The 12926-nt window shown below is 43.5% G+C and overlaps 1 long non-coding RNA gene across 4 annotated transcripts in view; it reads left to right on the forward strand.

Annotated features, from left to right (window-relative positions):
• The window catches only part of LOC141129193 (uncharacterized), a 663735-nt gene that overhangs the window by 172327 nt on the left and 478482 nt on the right, over positions 1-12926 (forward strand). For 2 of the 4 annotated variants that reach the window (XR_012241785.1, XR_012241783.1), the window contains one exon: positions 6135-6252. The exons of the other annotated variants lie outside the window; for them this stretch is intronic. This is a non-coding gene — a long non-coding RNA (uncharacterized lncRNA). The remainder of the gene's footprint in view (positions 1-6134; positions 6253-12926) is intronic. 4 annotated transcript variants of the gene reach the window in all.

Consider the following 12926-nt stretch of genomic DNA (forward strand, 5'->3'; position numbering starts at 1 on the left):
CAATAATTAATGCATGGGAAATTCCTCTTTTGGGGGTCTTCATCTTGTATGTGCTGATAGACCACAGTGGGTGCAAGATGACATTTATTTATTTATTTATTTTTTCATTTTAGCAATAGAGCTGAGTTTCCTTGAGGGGTGAGAAATGTAGAACAGACCATACACATGTCAATTTTCAGTCAATTTCAACAACTTTCAAGTTTATCAGGGGGCCGCAGCATCTGATACTCCTGGAAGTGTTGAAAGTAGAACTTTGCGTGGGAATTGGCAGAGAACCTTGTCCCTTGCTTTGTGCACTGGTGCGCAGTCATGATGGAACAGGAAGGGGCCATCCCCAAACTGTTCCCACAAAGTTGGGAGCATGAAATTGTCCAAAATGTCTTGGTATGCTGATGCCTTAAGAGTTCCCTTCACTGGAACTGAGGGGCCAAGTCCAACCCCTGAAAAACGACCCCACATCATAATCCCCCCTCCACCAAATGATTTGGACCAGTGCACAAAGCAAGGTCCATAAGGACATGGATGAGCAAGTTTGGGGTGGAGGAACTTGACTGGCCTGCAGAGAGTCCTGACCTCAACCCGATAGAACACCTTTGGGGTGAATTAGAGTGGAGGCTGCGAGCCAGGCCTTCTCGTCCACATCAGTGCCTGACCTCACAAATGTGCTTCTGGAAGAATGGTCGAACATTCCCATAGACACACTCCTAAACCTTGTGGACAGCCTTCCCAGAAGAGTTGAAGCTGTTATAGCTGCAAAGGGTGGGCCAAATCAATATTGAACCCTACGAACTAGGACTGGGATGCCATTAAAGTTCATGTGTGTGTAAAGTGTAAAAATACTTTTGGTAATATAGTGTATCACGTGACTCCCAAGCTTCCTGTGTTGCTGCATACTGTAGGTCTGCCAATGTAAAAAATTACCACTTTATTGTTCATCGTAAATGGCTCCTTGTACTTCTTTTGAAAGTGGGCTAGTTGCATGATCTACCCAGCATGCAATCACACACACACACAGGCATACAGCAACGGCAATGTACAAAGTGCATTACTCATAGAATCAGTGTACTGGAGTCAGCAAAATGAAGTTTGGTTGGTTGTTTTGGGTAATTGCTCTTAGGACATTACCATTGTTCTGTACACAGCCTTAGCAGAAAAGCCAATTTGTGTTGAAGCTCAGTACTGTAATGTATGCTATAGTTCAAGCTGTCATATCCTTTGTTATTTTAGTGTCTGTGGAGCTATTGCTCTATGTAAATATTGCAGAGTAAGCAGGTGCTGGAAATAGCAGCTCTAGGTGTGATAGGAAATTGCTGCGCTCAGCATTCGCTCCAAGGAATAGGAGAAGTGTGTCAGAAGCAAGAAGCAAAGCCAAGGGGCACAAAAGAGCATTAAATATTTATCATTGTGCATTTCGCAGACAGTGTCCTGTTTATATAGTGCATCTGTCTTGTAGGAGTCCTTTGCTGTCCATGCTCTGTTATTGTGAAGCATTGCTGGTCACACTACAGCAATGGCTCTGGAAGCACGGCGGTGGGAGAGGGTTCTACTTTGTATAATACCAGAATGTGTGTGTCTCCCCATCAACTATGATTTCATTGCAGATTTTACTGCCATTTATTGGCAGTACGCAACATGACACTTGCTAGATCTCTGGTTTTTCACCTTCTTTGACTGGTGGGAATCCTCTTCCATTTGTAGTTTGAATATAACAAGCAGAGATCATGCCATACTGTAGATACCTCCGACATATAGATATCCCTTGCGTCCATTAAGGTAGCTCCGAGACTACTTGACAATGTTTGCTTGGAGGACTTATTTGGCACAAATCGGCTCTGTTTTATAAATCCCTAAGGGCCAGTTCACACCATAGAAATGCAGTCTGGATGCGCTCCAGATGCTTTTTTGCATGCACTTTTTGGTGCGTTCCAGTTCGGTTTTGATGCATTTTTGGCGCGTTTTTGATGCAGTCCAGTGCATTTCCCCCCCCTTTTTTTTAAACTTAAGTGCTAGTTCACACCAGACGCAGTTTTTTTCATGTTATGAGCATGCATGCTAAAAAAAAAGTGTTCTGCCCTGTACACACGGTCGGACATTGATCGGACATTCCGACAACAAAATCCATGGAACTTGTCTTGCATACACATGGTTGCACAAAGTTGTCGGAAAATCCGATCATTCTGACGTAAAACACGTACGTCGGGACTATAAACGGGGCAGTAGCCAAAAGCTTTTGTCTCTTAATTTATTCTGAGCATGCGTGGCACTTTGTGCGTCGGATTTGTGTACACACGATCAGGATTTCCGACAACGGATTTTGTTGTCGGAAAATTTTATAGCAAGCTCTCAAACTTTGTGTGTCGGAAATTCCGATGGAAAATGTGTGATGGAGCCTACACACGGTCGGAATTTCCGACAACAGGGTCCTATCACACATTTTCCGTCTGAAAATCCGACCGTGTGTACAGGGCATAAGTGTAACACCTACAGGAATTTCTTGCCTCTCACAGAGATTCTCCTAACTAGGGATGAACTTGGGTTTGGCCAAACCTGTAAGGTTTGCCTGGACATTCCCTGCACGTACGGAAAGGGGCGAAGATGCTTTTGACATTATTGACTTAATATGGCCAAATGGCCATATTAGGTCAATAACATTGACCTAAAATGGCCATGTGGTCATAGCATGTCAACTGTTTCACAAACTTTCCACCCCTTTGTGTATATGCTGCCTGGGGGGATGGGAAAAAACTTTGTCCACAGATTATTGGCTCTGTGTGGCAGTTGACTTCTGGGTTCAGTCAAACATGGGTTTCAACCTAAATCAGAGCTGAACCCAAGCTTATCCCTCCTCCTAACAATGCATTCATCTGCTTTTCTCTCTAGAAGGACATAGTCATCTTTGTCCAGGCATCATTCAGGGTCAGCATCCACTTCTTGCTCGGAGATGCGGGCTCAGAGAGGCCACAGTCCTGGTGTCTTTGTAGATTCCTGGCTGTGTTTACATAATGTTTGAAACAGATTAGTCCTTGGTTCAGCCTTGAACTCTGTGACTTGCTGCGGGGATATGGAGGTGGTATTCCAGAAAGTTAAAGAAATGAAGAAGAAATGTTTCCTCTAGCTTGCAGCAGACTGATGACATCATTTCAACCTAGGTAAAGTCACTTGATTGGAGCTCTCGTGGTTTTCATTGTACAGATGAATTTTGTGAATTGTGGTAAGAGTGCTGCCATTTGCGGGGGAGGTGGGGGGGAATGAAAGGCATGACTTGCAATGTAGTTTGCTGTAGGAGTTATTTTAGCTCCAGACTGGGATGCACACATCTGTTCACAGTCCACCCCACACAGTTCTGCACTGTCACCAGCCTGGCCTTCAGCTGCTGCCCAGAGCCTCCTCCTCTTCAGCATCAGCTGCCAGAACAATAACCAATGGACTATGCTGGTGATGCCTCAATGTGGAGAGTGAAGACAGAACTTTATCAAGCTAAAAGCCTCACTCTGCTCTAATTAACTTTATTGTTCAAAAACTGTGGAATCTTGAGTTTCAGAGTGCTGCAGTCACCATCAAAATTTACCTGAAATGCTGGACTCTCCAACTGTAATGAGAATAGGTGGGAGGCAAAGTATAGATAACAAAAATTGTAGATGGAGCATGCAATAGGTTATATGAAATCGAGATAAAAAGTGCAGTAAAGCCTAATTGTAGGCAAAATTGTTTTGGGTAGAGTAACAATTGCTGCCAGGTTTGAATTTCTTTCTGTGGCTCCACTAGGGAGATTGCTCCTCAATTCTGGTTTCTGTGACACCAGAACAAGAAAAAGCAGAAGGCACAGTCAATTTTAAAAATTATGTCATCAGTTCCAACTTTTTCCCACTCATACTTATGGGGTGCTACTGGTGCTACTGTTACAATACAATGTCCCGGCAGGGGAGTGTGTGTGTGTGTGTGTGTGTGTGTGTGGGGGGGGGGTTCCTCCATCCACCTCATTTCTGTGGATGGAAGAGTCTGTTCAGCCCACTGGCTGAAAAAAAAGCAAACCATCCATGCTCAGCTTAACAGAATAAATTATCAGATCCTTGGAAGATTTTTATGCCCATCACATAAATGTACTGCTCAACACAGCTACATCTCCACAAACCACCTAATTCAAAATATGTCACATTCAGACATAGGTAAACTCTGCACACATTAGCCTAACATGCCTACTTTTGACGGGTCTCACCAATTTGGTTGTCCTGTCCATGTTGACCCTGGATAGGTAGAGTTGATTTTAGGCATACAAATATTCCCTTCATACATATAATGCAGTCAGTGAACAGCATGTCCCCTATCTGCCCCTTACCCACCTTCTGAGAAAATGCAGCGCAAAGGACCACCATCAATGGGCAACACAGAATTTAATCACCAAACCAGCAGAGAACATCTTATCCCCCCCCCCCCCCATCCCCATATTACCTCAAAAAAATCTAGCTCATCCTGTGGGTTGAAGTCCAATTGTAACAAGTCTTTCAGCTAGTTGAACTCCCCAGTCGAATCCCAGTTGTTTGAGAGTATGACTGAAGGGTTTCCTATTGAAGTGAGTAGAGGGTGCATCAGACATGTAAAGGTGCCATTCTGAAATATTCTGCCTATGGCTCTGCAGAACTGGGTAGAACAGAACTTGGAGGAACAATGTTGTGAGCAAGTATAATATATATTGAGTGCGCTCAATACCTCTTCCTGACTGTCAACCTGCAATGTGACATGGCTTGGGTCTATTTCCATTTCCACGGTTTCTTCGTGATGCAGCAATTTTAGCTTGGCATGCCAAGTTTGACAGTCAAACTTGACCAATGAAATCAATAGGACCGCACCTCAATTGATTGCCAAACTTGGTTATAGCAGTTGTAGTTTAATGTAAAATCTCCATTGGTATAGAAAAAAATCCTTCTTGGGGCTGAAAACCAAGGCATACAATAGGCAGCAGTATCGCCTTATGAATACCTGTAAACCAGTAATCCACCATGGTTCGGTTTTCAGAGGGGCCTTAGAGCCTTTTACCCGGGTAAATGAGCCCTAATGGTTGCTCTTGTGCTAATAGGTCTTCCTCTTTTTTAATCTAAAAATGCTACAATGTATTGTATTATTATTTCTGATAAATGTATTGATTCAAGTCAAAGTTCTCTTTTTTCAGACAGATTCCCATGATATCCAAAGAAACTTCTTATAAAGCTGAATATACAGTATATATAACATTTTATTGCTATTTCATTAATATGTATACCTAGTGGCTTCCATCCAGTAGAAAAACCACCATATACGGAGTTCCCCTGAAATGAAACCATTTCCTTTATTAAATAATATGCAAAACAGCATTTCTTGTGTGTCATTAACTGAATTATATGGAAAGTGAGGTTGCGGAGAGATTATGGGATAAAGCTGCATTTTCTGCTGCTATACAATACTGTATTATTTTGCTGCGTATGGGTTTTGTTATAGACATTGATTTTCTTACAATTATGAAAGTGAACAAAGTCTTAGCCCCGGGGCATATAAAGCCTGTTCCTGTTTTATGTAACATCTTGCTGTTTTTCCTGATTTAATGGACCTTGGTGGATCTAGGCCTTAATTTGCGATATGTCGACCTGGTGACAGGCTGAGATATACCAGGCTGACAGGAGATGTGGGATTATGGGTCTTTAAAATTCTGACAGCAGTGTGTAAAGATTTCCAGTGGACTGAGCATAAACATTTAACTTGGCTTTGGGCTTTTTAAAGGGGCACTATAATGTATTTTCTGTGAGGCCTCATTCTGAGCTGTCATTTAAAAAAATGTACCTGATTGCAGATTTTTTACCTTTTTTTTTACATGTTGTGTGCCTTTCATTCCATATTTTCTTGCTTATATTTCATACATGTTTATAAGTGCTCCCTCTAGTGACTGTTTAGTTTGAATTACTTTAGAAAGAAAATATATGATGATAGGTCTTTTTTTAATGGTGTGTGCCAATTTATGCAATTAAGCTGAAATCTAGACAGGTGGAAAAGACAAACATTATTGCAGCTCAGTAATCATTCACTATCATTAAATGCATTGTTTTAAATTCAAGCAGTACACAAATATCTGGACTTGACTTGATATCAGCCTCTTGCTGTTCCAGTACTATAGAGCTGAGAAAGTAGGAGGAAGAGGGAGCAGAGAGGCCAGTCAGTTGTGCTGCAGTCCAGGAGAAAAGCTGATCAGAGGAGAGAGAAGAGAAATGAGCTCATCATATTTTGGTAGGTAAAACAGCTCTCATACCAGTATATCATCTGTGTATTCAGCCTGAAATTCAACTTTTGTTTCCACTGACATAACTATTAGGCCTCTTTCACACGAGGGATCCGTATGTCCGTTTTTCATCCTTCCGTTTTCGGATAAAAAACGGACATACATGTATCCCTATGGAGCGTCGGATGTCAGCGGTGACATGTCCGCTGACATCCGACCCGCTCCGATCCGAAAAGTGTAACGGAGGAAAAACCTACTTTTCCATCCGTTTTCGGATCGGATCGGGTGACGACGGACACTACGGTCCGTCGTCATCCGATCCCCCATAGGGGAGAGCGGCGCTCTGACAGGTCCGTAGCTGCACAGTGTGCAGCGATGGACCTGTCATCTTTCTGCTCAGCGGGGATCGGCGGAGCGATCCCCGCTGAGCAAGCGGGTGTTCACGGGGCGGATCATCACTGATCCGCCCCGTGTGAAAGAGCCCTTACACCATCTGGTACAGTATCTCACAAAAGTGAGTACACTCCTCACATTTTTGTAAATATTTTATTCTATCTTTTCATGTGACAACACTGAAGAAATGACACTTTGCTACAATATAAAGTAGTGAGTGTACAGCTTGTATAACAGTGTAAATTTGATGTCCCTTCAAAATAACAGAATTTAATGTCTAAACCACTGGCAACAAAAGTGAGAACACCCTTAAGTGAAAAAATTGGGCCCAAAGTGTCAATTTTTTATGTGGCCACCATTATTTTCCAGCACTGCCTTAACCTTCTTGGGCATGGAGTTCACCAGAGCTTCACAGGTTGCCACTGGAGTTCTCTTCCAATCCGATGACATCATGGAGCTGGTGGATTTTAGAGACCTTGCGCTCCTCCACCTTCTGTTTGAGGATGCCCCACAGATGCTCAATAGGGTTTAGGTCTGGAGACATACTTGGCCAATCCATCACCTTTACCCTCAGCTTCTTTAGCAAGGCAGTGGTCATCTTGGAGGTGTGTTAGGGGTCGTTATCATGTTGGAATACTGCCCTGTGGCCCAGTCTCTGAAGGGAGGGGATGATGCTCTGCTTCAGTATGTCACAGTACATGTTGGCATTCATGGTTCCCTCAATGAACTGTAACCCCCCAGTGCCGGCAGCACTCGTGCAGCCCCAGACCATGACACTCCCACCACCATGCTTGACTGTAGGCAAGACACACTTGTCTTTGTACTCTTCACCTGGTTGCCGCCACACACACTTGACACCATCTGAACCAAATACGCTTATCTTGATCTCATCAGACCACAGGATATGGTTCCAGTAATTTATGTCCTTAGTCTACTTGTTTTTAGCAAACTGTTTGCGGGCTTTCTTGTGCATTATCTTTAGAAGAGGCTTCCTTCTGGGATGACAGCCATGCAGACCAATTTGATGCATTGTGCGGTGTATGGTCTGAGCACTGACAGGCTGACCCCCACCCCTTCAACCTCTGCAGCAATGCTGGCAGCACTCATACGTCTATTTCTCAAGGACAACCTCTGAATATGACGCTAAGCACGTCCACTTAACTTCTTTGGTCGACCATGACAAGGCCTGTTCTGAGTGGAACCTGTCCTGTTAAACCGCTGTATGGCCTTGGCCACCATGCTGCCACTCAGTTTCAGGGTCTTGGCAATCTCCTTATAGCCTTGGCCAAAAACAAAAATGTGAGGGATATACTAACTTTTGTCAGATACTGTATGTACACCGATTCCTGACTATTTCTTTCTGCTTACAATCTATTTGAAAAAAAATGGCTTATGCCATGTAATTTGTCCCTTCCTATGTTGTAATATACCTAGTTGATCCTCCCTGTTACTGTGTCCCCCTGTCTGTGCTGACCACAGTAATCATGGCTACTGAGCCATGATACCATGGTCTGGATACGTGCCTCTATCAGTCCGCTCTCTGCTCGGAGTCTCTCCTCTTTACCCACCCCTCCCTGCCTGTTAGCGTGAGAGCGGCTCTCCTGCCCACTGGCTATTTAGCTGCTATATTAAATGAAAAGGTTAATACCTTTTCCAACACCACCGTTGTGTGGTCACGTGACTTCCCTCAGCTGGCTGGCTGGCTGAGGGAAGTCACATGACCACACAACGGCGAGGAGAATCTCAGCCCCCTTCTCTCCATAGATCGGGGAAGAATAGCAGAGGCGGATCACGTGACCGCACAGCTGTGATGTGAGAAAAGATATTTATTATTTATTTATTTCAGGTACTTATATAGCGCCATCAATTTACACAGCGCTTTACATATACATTGTACATTCATAGCAGTCCCTACCCTCAAGGAGCTTACAATCTAAGGTCCCTAACTCACATTCATATACTAGGGCCAATTTTGGACAGAAGCCAATTAACCTACCAGCATGTCTTTGGAGTGTGGGAGGAAACCGGAGTACCCGGAGGAAACCCACACAGGCACAGGGAGAACATGCAAACTCCAGGCAGGTAGTGTCGTGGTTGGCATTCGAACCAGGGACCCTTCTTACTGCTAGGCGAAAGTGCTACCCACTACACCACTGTTCTTTAAAAAAAAAAACACATACACTGTAGTTAACGCTAGCATAATTTGGAGGGGATACATGTATTTTTGATGCATATTGCAGCTGAATAGTGGGCGGGCAGGAGAGCCGCTCTCACGCTAACAGGCACACTGTATTTAATGCCAGCATAATCCAGAGGGCATCTCAGTAAAGTCACTATGTGATTTTACAAACACTTTAAGTTAAAAAGTTTAAATGATTTAAGTTTAATAAACTACACCCCCAAACATTTCTAAAAACACCTGTCCCTACGTACACACAGATAAATATGCAGTTTGGGTGCACACCCGTATAAAAATTACAATTGTGCCAGACACATTGGGGTTGATTTACTAAATACAAATAGAGTGTTCACTTGGCAAGGGAAGTTAGTAAATGAAATTAAACTCTATAGACTCCCATCATCCAATGTTTAAGCAAAGTGCTGTTTTTAATTTTTCTTGCACATGATTGTGTTTTCTTTGCAGTATGAAATGTCATCACATTCACTAAGCTCTGGGGAAAATTCCCTTGCAAAGTGAACATTTTGCCATTAGTACATACCCCAATATGTATTGCTGCACATACAGGAGTGAAAGCAATAATTCTGGGGCCATCGTTCATGGTTAACTAACTGGATAACCTGTAAAGGCTTATAAATCATTGGCTATTGTCAGTTTTGGAAAAAATATATAATGTTTAGGGGCTTTTTATTAATTTTCAGGCCTAAAATGTGTGTTTTAACATGTTAAGTACTGAAATAAGTGACTCATAGCTTTCAACGGGTGGCTTCTCCTGCTCCTGGCAAATGAATGGAGCATTGTAGGAATGAAGGAGAGGTGAATCTAATCTGCTGGGGAGGGGATTTAAAGTAAACCTGCCAATGTGCCTTGCATTAGCAAAGCATGGGCTTATTTTACTAGTTCCTAAAAATGACCCCTGAAGACTTAAAGAGAATCTCTGGAAGCTGTACCGTAAAAGGCAGGCAGAGAGCAAATGACTAGTCACCAGAGCCGCTAGGCTTACTGCAGCTGATCTTCCCTATTACTGACTCACTATGCCTTCTTCTGCAATGTGCTTATGTGTGGAGGTGGCCATCTTGGCAGAGGCAGGTTTTTGCTTCCTCATGGAAAAGCCTTCAGCAAAGAGAACAGTGACAGTGAGATGCACAGTACTGATAACACCAAATCTCACTTTAAAAATATTACGAAACTAGTAGTCAGAGGCAGCAGAGCCTTACATCCCACCCTGCAAATAAATGAGGCTGTAGACACAGGAGTGCCAAGGCTAGGGTTGCCACCTGTCCAGGATTCACTCGTACAGTTCGGGTTTTCAATCATGTGTCCAGGTTTCGGACCGCCGCAAATCCGGACACAATATTCAGAATGGACTGTGGCTCCCCAAGTAACCTAGTACCACAACCGCTGAGTGCATAGGTGTGCACACGGCCCCAAACACGGACAGGAGAGTAGAGAGGGCTTGATCTGCTTCTCCTCCTCTCGCCCCTACCCCTCTGCCTGCCCACCCACACTCCAATCCCTGGCTTTCTGTGTCTTAGGAAGGGGAGGCGTGGGCTAAAAAATTGAAACTCAGCAACTGGCAGATACATTCTGGATGAAAAATATTGGTGCCTAAGCCTCCACCCTCGGGTGAGTGAGCTTGCCATCCACTATCTGTGACTGAAGTCTCCTCCCTCCCTCCCTTCTCTCTCCTGCCTCTAAGGTAAGGGGGACTCAGATGTAAGGGGGGAGCCCTGTGGACTCTGATGTAAGGGAGGCTTTGGGAACCCTAATTTAATGAGTAATACTGGGAACTCTGATGTAAGTGGGAGGTTTGGCAAACAGAAACCCCCTTACATCAGAGTTCCCCTTTACACCCGAGTCCACAGTGTTCCCACTTAAAAGATAATGTTGCTGTGCACTACTAAAGTGTTTGGGTTTGGCTTGAAGAAAAGGTGGCAACCCTAGCCAAGGCACATACACGGAAGTTCACAGCTTTTTTTCAGAAGCAATTCAGGACAAAAGGTGAACTTTTAATAATTAACATAGGGACACACTGGACGCCCACAAGAGTACAATGGCAGCTGAAGGCATGCACTGTGTCCCCATGCCAAATCCAGCAAACAATCTATACAAAAAGATGGCAACCACCCCAATTTTTGCAGTAAGGTGCACATGGAAGGGCAACGCACATCACAAACAGACACAATTTCCCAGCACACTTACCAACTAGCCAGCAAAAAAACATAAACAAACTCATCCTGTCTAACAATTCACATTAAAAACAGAGGGTTTGGTTGCACACATTTGCAAATATATGTGTAAGGGAGATGGAAGGTACAAGATCTTGAGCAAAATAATTTTTAAAGCGACATTTAATCATTTTTTTTTAAACATTTCATAAGTTAATAACATTGCCATTTAACACTCACCTTTTTTTGAGCAATTCGTCCCCCGATGTTACGTTTAATAGAAAAAAACTCCATATATAACTGCTTGCTGGCCGTTGTCATATTGCTTGCGGGCATGTGAAGCCCACAAGCATTTATTTCCAGGATACGGTGCAGCTGAGCGACCAGCATGCACCGCCCCGTTCTCACGCATGCGCAGTAATGCGCCGTAACGGCGCTGTAAAGTATACGGGTTGCTATAACAACGGGCGTCGTAAGTGCCCACCCCGTTGTTATGGTAACCTAGCCCTCGGCGCTGCCCATTGACTCCTGGGAAATGATGACACACATCTCCCAGGAGCAGTAGCGAGCGGAGGCGCCGAGGGAAGTGACGTAAGGAGCCGAGGTGAGGTAGGGGAAGATTTCAAGGGACCACAAGAAAAGGTAAGTAAAACAATTTTTTTTTCTCCAAATGTTTTTTTTTTATATTATTTCCTGCACAGGAATGATTTTATTTTTTTTATGGGTGGAACTCCACTTTAACAGCGAGCGTGGTTTTCCTTTGGGAAAGCCCATTTACTCCAAAATCAAATGTCAAAAGCAAATTTTCTTTTAAGTACTTTCGAAGAACATTCGCCATGTGATCCAATGTACTCATGAGAATTTTTGTATGAATGTACATTAAAAAAATCGACCAGTGTATGGCCATACTTACATCTGAGAAACTGATAACAAGTTTTTTTTTTTCTAAATGTCAGAATTAGGCTAGTGTGAGTGTCCTAAGAACAGCTGTCCCCGCCGAGTCACCAGGGCACAGTAACAAGTGTGCCTTCGTTTCTGTAGCCTAAAAGCAAATCACAAATGAGCTGTAGCGAAAACACATTAAAGTCATTGAGCTTCTCCATTCCTTTGTCCGGGTTTGACCTCTGACTATAACTGCTTTCGTTTTATGCGTGAAATTTGATGAAGTTTTTCTGGCCCTATAAAATGGGCTACAAAACTAAACAGGTGGTAGAGCTGTATTTCAGGAATGTACAGTTGACTGTCGGTACGTATTTTTCCATGCTCCATATACTTTATTGTTGTCTGAATTTCCTCTTGAGTTACGTGGTGTTTTTCTTAGTTTTTTGTTATGGACATCCAGAATTTATGAAGAAAGCTTATTGGTATGTAGTGCTAGTTACTTTGATACAGGCAATATTCGTTTATGCCATACTTTTTATTTTGTTACACCCCCCTCCACCTACAAGGTGCCCATTTTGTTATATAAATGGACCTTTATTAAAATGATATTAAAGCTTTAGATTTTTTACATTAAAATAACAAACATGTTATAATATAGAATATATATATAATATAGGTTTTTCACAGAGCAGCCCTGATCCTGCTCTTCTGGGGTCCCCCACCGGTGCTCCTGGCCCCTCGCTCCTGCCGAGTGCCCCCAGGGTAAGCAGTTCCCGAGCCGCTGATTGCTCCCGAGCCACTGCTTTGCGTGTCTATTGACACAATGAATGGAGAAATGTCATCAGCACACCAAGGATTCCTCAGAAGGGTCCAAAGCTTTATTCACATGGTCACACGGTACACATCCAACAACATTTCAGAGCCACGCAGGGCCCCTTTGTTTCCAGCCTGTGGTCACAACAGCTCCCAGCATTATTACAGCCATTTCCATGAATGTTTGCACAGGGAATATTGCGATTGGACCTATTCACACACAGAGCTGCGGCTCAGCCCTACCCCT

Source organism: Aquarana catesbeiana, linkage group LG02 (assembly GCF_042186555.1).
Source record: "Aquarana catesbeiana isolate 2022-GZ linkage group LG02, ASM4218655v1, whole genome shotgun sequence".
Lineage (NCBI taxonomy): Eukaryota > Metazoa > Chordata > Amphibia > Anura > Ranidae > Aquarana > Aquarana catesbeiana.